Source organism: Oryza glaberrima, chromosome 12 (assembly GCF_000147395.1).
Source record: "Oryza glaberrima chromosome 12, OglaRS2, whole genome shotgun sequence".
NCBI lineage: Eukaryota > Viridiplantae > Streptophyta > Magnoliopsida > Poales > Poaceae > Oryza > Oryza glaberrima.
The window spans coordinates 10,699,523-10,707,826 of NC_068337.1; the positions used below are offsets into that span (position 1 = coordinate 10,699,523).

General features: G+C 38.1%; 1 long non-coding RNA gene across 4 annotated transcripts; it reads right to left on the reverse strand.

The window, feature by feature from the left end:
• Positions 1–532: 532 nt before the first annotated feature.
• On the reverse strand, positions 533–7,515 carry LOC127757780 (uncharacterized). Of its 4 annotated transcripts, none has more exons than XR_008013534.1 (4): positions 7,335–7,515; positions 7,001–7,247; positions 6,821–6,922; positions 533–937 (listed from the first exon to the last, which is right to left on the reverse strand). It is a non-coding gene; the product is annotated as an uncharacterized LOC127757780 (long non-coding RNA). The 4 variants fall into 4 exon arrangements; XR_008013532.1 differs by having other exon boundaries at positions 7,001–7,252; XR_008013533.1 differs by lacking the exon at positions 533–937 and adding an exon at positions 2,270–2,326 and having other exon boundaries at positions 7,001–7,252.
• Between the last annotated feature and the right edge of the window lie 789 nt (positions 7,516–8,304).

The window sequence follows — 8,304 nt, forward strand, 5'->3', positions numbered from 1 at the left end:
CCAGACATTCCAACCAAGGTTGTCAGTATCCCGATTCGTATTTTAGTATCTTACGATACTACGATCCTACCAAGCCGAAACGATACCGATCCCACCTCTCGATACACGATCCTATGAAATCTTAGGTGGTATCTCGATTCTGCGATCCCTACGATACTACAAAATATTATTTAAAATAAGATGGTTTGGAAATAATGTAAACGAATATGCTCAAGTATATATAGATATCAGTTAAATATATCAAAACCAACGTGATTTCTCATGATAAATGTCTATATTTGCATAATATATATTATTACTATATTTTTTTATATAGAATGGCTATATATAATTAATATAAATATTAATTAAACTTTTAAAAAAAGAAAATCTCATAGTACCCCGATACTACGATACGATCGTATGATACTGTCGTAGGCTCTCCGGACCTTCCATTATAATTGAGAGATGAAGTGAATAATTCAAGTCATCAAACAAGCATAATGAAATATCCGACGCCTCGAGAGAGGAATATTGGAGATATTGCTAGGCCTTTAGCCTGCCAGTCAACTTCAGCCTGAGATGTGCCCGTCAAACCACTCGAAGACGGCGACCAGATGTGTTACATATTCAGGAGACTTGACAAAAATGGCTAAAGTTCTACAACATCTCAAATATTCCTAACTCATACTCATGCGAATCTAGTTCCTAGGATGTGCACTAGATTCACATTTTCATCTCAAACATGATTATACATAGCAAACACAAATAAGATGAAAGCGATTATAAACTACATCTAACTTTAGTTAGATTGGCCGACCGGCCAAATAAATATATAGAACAGCGGAAGCTTGTTTACCCAATCCACAAGCACACCGATTAGGGGTTTACCCCATTAAGTTCAAGCCCTAGAAGAAGCAGTCGATTACCCGCATCACTCAAAGACTAAGTCTAAGACCTGCAAGCAAAAGATTAATTCAATAGCAAGAGTCAGTACATTATTAGAAATAATGTACTGGCAAGCACCAAGACAAGTCTAACACTCTACTTGCAAGGCATATAATCAAGGAAGGCATAATATGGTTCTTTTTAGCATAAAGCAAGTTTTATTTGCATAAAACATTTCTAAATCAGGTTTTCTTTCAAATAAATTTCAGCAAGCTAGTACTTGACATATTGGGCAGCAAGCTAAATCATGTATAAATATGCACCTCATTGCCTTCCATGGCAGCAAGGAGATCATTCTCAAATCTCATCACAATTTGAAGGTAAATTTCAGCATTTAGAAGAATAAACACAAGTCTATACTCAATACATATCCACACGCCGCTCTTGACCGTGAGCACGGCTAATCGATTAGTTTTGACTCTGCAGAGTTTGTACACTTTACCCACATGATGCGAAATAATAATCATGCAAAAGCATGGCACGCGATACATAAGTACCCGATTTATTACCCGCAACAAAGCTTTTCCAAAATTCATGATTTAGCCTTACACCAGCATGATACGTGTTACTCCATCCTAAGCCATACTCGATATATGACCTAGAACCGTTAAGTGACGGGCCCACGCCTTAAACTTAACGCCGTGGTGGCGGACACAACGGGAACCCACCCACGTGGCACAATACCGTTGTATTGGACAGACTTAGTCACCTAAACTACCACGTCGGGGTAAATAGGAAGTTCCTCTGAGTTATCCGAACTCATACACACCGGCCTACCAGAATGTAAGGCTAAACCATAAATAATTTACTAAGCTTGGGATATCCCATACTAGCACATGTGGTTGTACTATATATGAAATGAACTGACATTGAGTGAAGTCCTTAGGTCGGTTTAGGCGCACTCTCCCCCTATTGGTACACAACTAATCACCATATGTGCACCACTTGAGGCCCAAACCTAAAATCCATGTTTTCCATCATTTTATTTATCAAAATCACAAGTATTAAAGTTCTGTCCAGATTATTTAAAAATCAATTTTCATGTTTGTAATGAGCCCATAATGACAAGGAAGACCATTCTAAGCATGGCTAAGCATTATAGTAATCTAGTGACTCCAAGACTCATATATAAAGTGGTATAGTCATATTGTTCCTAAGGTTAGGAATGAGGAATATGGATATATGTGGAGTTAAGATGATAATGCAAATAATAGGATTTATCTAACAAGTTTAACAAAATTTTAATTTATTAGTGTACAATCGACATGCAAGATTTGCAAACATTTTCCATAACCTCCAAAACATAGGTTCAAAGTGATCAAAGAGAGGGAGGTGGGACTTGCCTTGCAACTGGAAAATGTCAGCACCTAAATCACTTCTTCACCGATTAAGCAATCATCTATACAAAGTACACGTTATGCAATTAAACACCGAAATATGCGAAAAATCCAAAATGCTCTAAAATGGATGATTTGTGCACGGTGAATAGGTACTGGTCTAAAATGAATTTAGGTGAAAGAATTTCTATTTTATCTCATTTCATTTGAGAATTATGAATTTTAGAAGTTTCGTCGGTATAGTGTAGGATTTACTTAGGTACTATTGTGAAATGCTGTTGTAAGGTGATTCTTATTAAGTTTATGTTTGCTGGGGTGAAGATATGTGTTTTCTAAGACTAACACATTTGGTTTCATAATTTTTAGAGTTAATATGAATTCTTTATGTATTTTACAAGTTATAACGTGTTATAGGTGTATAGTGTTCTATAGGTTCATGGCTTTAGAGGTTTAGGTCCAGAACTTGCCTCATCTAGCTAGTGATGTATAAAATGAGTATTTTAGTTAACTAATCTAACCTTAGTTCATAGGCTTATGGTCTTTATTATCATGGTTCATATTTTATAAACTAGGGGAGCTCTAGTCCATGCTAGCAATTTATTATATGTCGTAGGTTCTCCGGACCTTCCATTATATTTGAGAGATGAAGTGAATAATTCAAGTCATCAAACAAGCATAATGAAACATCCGACGCCTCGAGAGAGAAATATTGGAGACATTGCTGAGCCCTTAGCCTGCCAGTCAACTTCAGCCTGAGATGTGCCCGTCAAACCACTCGAAGGCGGCAACCAGATGTGTTACACATTCAGGAGACTTGACAAAAATGGCTAAAGATCTACAAGCTCTCAATTATTCCTAACTCATACTCATGTGAATCTAGTTCCCAGGATGTGCACTAGATTCACACTTTCATCTTAAGCATGATTACACATAGCAAACACAACTAAGATCAAAGAAACTTAAGACTTACAACAACTTAATAATTACGTAGGCCAACCGGCCAAATAGACTTATTAGAGAACAGCGGAAGCTTGACTATCCAATCACAAGCACACCGACTAGGGGTTTACCCCCATTAAATTCTCATCCTAGAAGAATCAATCGGAACCCGCATCACTCAAAGACTAAGTCTAAACCTACAAACAAAAGGTTATATCAACAGCAAGAGTCAGTACATTAAACAAGTTAATGTACTAGCAAGCACAAGTCAATCCTACCATACTACATGTAAGGCATATATTCAAAGGAAGGCAATATGTAGTTCAATTTCAGCATAAAGCAAGTTTTGTTTCGCAATTCTTTTGTAAAGGAGTTGATGCTTCAATTAACAAAACAAGTTTTAAGTTTTAACATTAAGTTCATCATAATTCCATCATAATCAATCTCTTGTTGTCATCCTTGACAACAAGTCATAATATATTATCACACTCACACAACTCAACCCATTTTATCAATTTCAAATCAAGTCACATATTCACATTTTAAATCATAAAGTCTATACTCATGACACATCACCAAAGCGCTCATGACCGTGAGCACGGCTAATCGATTAGTTTAAAGAACTCTGCAGAGTTTGTACAGCTTTACCCACATGATATGAACTCTCTAGTTTGTTTTGAGTTTGCAAGACTCCACCACATTCTTCATGTTGAATGTGATCTAGAGGTCATAACGAAGCCTTTACACTACTTAGAGCCTAGCCTTGCACCAGCACGATACGTGTTCCTCTATCCTAGGCATACTTGGAATATAACTAGAACCGTTAAGTGGCAGGCCCACGCCTTAAACTTAACGCCGTGGTGGCGGACACGACGGGAACCCACCACGTGGCACAATACCGTTGTATTGGACACGCTTAGTCACCTAAACTACCACGTCGGGGTAAATAGGAAGCTCCTCTGAATTATACAAACTCATACACACCGGCCTACCAGAATGCAAGGCTAGTCCTAAATAGATTAATCAGCTTAGGCCATCCCATACTAGCACATGTGGATGTACGAATAACTTTAAATGGGTGACACAAGTTCGGTCCTTATGGATTTGGGCAAACACTCCCCCTATCGGTATGCAACTAACACTATATGCACACCACTTGCTGCCCAAGTGTAAAATCACATTTTACACATTTTAGTTTGCAAATACCCATCATATTCATTTTATTCCAGCAAAGGTTCAAGTATCAAAAACCACATTTTAATTATAGATAGAATGAGAATTTGCATATTTCTAAGCATGGCTAAGCAAGTAATTGCACATAGAGCATATATAAACCCATTTGAGCACAAAGAGTGTACTCTAACCATTTCTAGGGGTTCAAACAGGAAGAGGATCAATTATTCAAGGTGGGGTATGCAGCAAATAGGTCATAACTACCTTAACCCAATTTCAAATACCGATATAGTCTAAATTCACATGCAACTTTGCAAACAAATATTTTCATTCCTCAAATCATGGGATTCAATGTGTTCAAAGGATGGGACGAGAAAACTTGCCTTGATCAGAGAATTGTTAGCACCTAATCCACTCCTTCACCGATTATGCAATTATCTAGATAAAGGACACGATATGCAATTAAACACCGAAAGAGCTGAAAATCCAAAATGCTCTAAAATGCATGATTTATGCACAGTGGGTTGGTATTGATCTAAAATGAATTTAGGTGAAAGAATTTTTATTTTATCTTATTCCATTAGGGAGTTATGAATTTTTAGAAGTTTTATCGGTTTATAGTAGTATAGTCTTAGGTAGTGTTATGAAATACTTTTGTAAAGTGATTTTTATTAGATTAGACTTCACAGGGGTGTGGAGATGTGTTTTATAAGACTAACTCATTTGGTTTCATAATTTTTAGAGTTATAATGATTTTCTTATAGATTTTACGAGTTACAACGTGTTTTAGGCATATAGTGTTTTATATGTTCATGACTTTTGAGTTATAGGTTCAGAACATGCTACTTCCTGTTTAAGTTGAATAAAAGGAATAATTTGGTTAACTAAAACATTTTTATTTCATATGTTTATGGTCTTTACTACTATGGTTCATATTTTATAAACTAGAGATGCTCTAATCTAAACTAGCAATATATTATATTAACCTAGAAATTGTTATATGAGCTAAGTTCTTCTAAGTTTTAGTGGATGAGGATGGAACTATGGCTTCACTGGTCAATCAAGTTTTTATTTATATTTAGGTTTAATTTGACCTAAAGTATATATATATACTTATACATGTTTATGTATTACTTAAACAACACTATGTGTTTAAATTCTTATTTCACTAAGTTAAGGTTTTGATCTATGTTCTCTACAAAAGGTGCCAAATTTTATTTTACTATGTTGAATCTAACTATTTGCTGGTTCTATAGAAACTTTGTTCATTTCATTTGGACTAAAAATAAATTTTCTACAAGTTTTACAAATTAAAGGCTGCTCTATGTTAGTAAATCCTTATATGAATATTTAGAGACTTTTACTACACAGTAAGTATATAATATTATTTCATAACTTGGAAATACATGTTTTGGTGATCCTACAGAACTTAAGTTTACTCAAATTGAAGCTAAATTGGGTTCTACATGAATTTCTAAAGTTTAGCTTATCTAAAACTAATCATTATAGAGATAATAGATTTAGAGGCATTTGATGAAAAGTAAGTAATTACTTTTATTTCACCTAATCAGACAGTGCATGATGATGTATCTGCAGTTTTTGAGTTTGTTTCAAAATGAGTTGAAATGAATTTTCTATGTATTTTATAAGTTTGTACATGTTTTATGTATGACCTATCTTAGATAAATTTTAGAGACATTATTTGTACAGTGAGTGTCAAGTTTTATATTCCTGGAATAAAGTTCATAACTTCAAGAATCTACAGCAACTGGAATCACTTCAAAATGAGCTATATTTGATTTATATAGATTTTACAACTTTGTGCATTTTTCTGCTAAACATATATTTGTTTGGGCATTTTCCTAATTATTCTTCAGATTTTAAAGGATGGGTCCACATGGATGTGAGGGACCAATATGCACAAAGGCCCTTGAGGTTTCTAGGAATCAACCCGCAGTCCTAGGCCCATATGTCAGTGACTAACGTTTTGCGCAAAAGCCCCTGGTTTCTCGGGAAATAGATCCCGCAGCCCCTAGTTTTAGGTTTGTATGCAAAAAGATGCTTGAGTTTTAGTTTATTTACAGATTATTACCGGTCCTACTTGTAAGTGACTGCTCCAGTTGTTAATACATCCCTGGGAGTCTTTAAATTTCAAAAGCCATGCCCTTGCTCTGGACAGAGCAGAGCAGTAGCACAGCCGCGAGCTTCACAGCATCATCAGCGGCGAACAGCGGCGATTCAGCTCAAGCTCCCAAAACAAAAGGTGTAGAGAACAACCGTGCGAACCTATTGGTGGCTTTCTGGCAAGATTTGGTGCTCTATAGCGGCTTTTAGGGTGTTAGAGGCGGTGGCTAAGCTTGGCTTGCACATGCATGTGGGTTTTGAAGCTCGATCTAATCGTGCATGCGTATGATAAGGACTCTAGGGACTACTAGGAGGCTCACCAAGAATCAAACGCGGCTCGGCGAAGTCTTGGCGACGGTGTACTGGTTCGGCGACGGCGCGACTGCTACGGTCGTCGTCGACGGTGTACTCCCGGGCTTCTACTGCATAGAGAGGGTGCATGCTTCGGTTTAGATCAACACAAGGTAGCTCTAGACGAAAAATATTGCACCGAAGCTCACCAGAGAAGGAGAAAGAAAGGAATGGCGTCGGCGGCCAGAGTTGGGAAAATAGAAGAGGATCTCCCACCGTGGTCCACCTCGCGTCGATTCCTTCGGGATTCTTGATCTACAGAGGTTGATGAAACTCGTGGCGAAGTGGCTCAGCTTGTCGCGAACCGTGGAAGCTGGGCGACGAGCAAAGGCGAAGCAGCGGCGTCCAGAGCGCGACGGTGTTCCGAGTTGACGCGGTCGCGTTCCCGGAGATTGGCTGCACTAAATGAGGCGTTCTTGGTGGCGTTAGAGACGGCATTGAGAGGGAATTATAGAACGCATATTGAACGGAAATGGAGCTCACCGGATTTGCGACGGCGTCGAGGACTTCTCTCGCCGGCGCCGGAGTTGGCACCCCCGTTCCCGGCGAATCCGAGGCGGGGTACCTCGGTTCTTCCGCGAAACGAGACAAGGGCGAGAGAGAGTGAGAGTTGGTCGGCCGGTCGGGTTAAGTACGGTCGCCGGCGGAGACGGAGAGGAGGAGCTCGCCCTCTTCCGCGCTCAACGCGTGTTCACACGCGTGGCGCGCGGGTTCTGAGCCGTGGGCCCGTGTGGAGAGGGATGTGAGGCTGACAATGGGGTCCCACTAGGCAAGAGAGAGGTGTAGAAGGAGGAAGTGATGGACAGGGCTGAAGCTAGCCTAAGGCACTGACAAGTGGGGCCAACTCGATGGAAACTAGGCTAGGGAGAGAGATATGGGTAGAAGACGGGTAAACTTGATTTTTACATTAATTTCCGGAATTATTTTCTCCTCTAACTTTGTAACTCCATAATTTAATGTGTGGACCAAATTAATTAGTGTTGATTTTGCTGGAGGTATGTGATTACACCTAGATTCTATTTTCTTTGGTTGCACTCAAAAATAATGGGTGGACTGCTCACAGAAATTAAACAAAGATGGGCTATTAGAAAGCTAGATTGAATTTTTAGGAGGCTTAAACAGAGGAGGAAAATTCTAGAAAAATTATATTTAGGCATGATAAATAATCTAGTATTTGAATAAATTATTTCCTATGTTCACTTATGTGCAGTTAAATGTACTTTTGAATGAAATATGGTTTTAGCCGATTAAATTTAATTTGATTTCTTTTAGTTGTATGCTTTGACCGATTAATTTGAGATATCAACTTGAGTGTTAACACGTTACCAAATTACGGAGGATAAGTTTGTGCTAATCACTGTCCACATAAATTTTTCCATAATTTTATCTTGCACAAAATATTTTAGAGAATTAAGATGACCTTTGTTTGTATAGGTGTTCCCGCTTCATAATT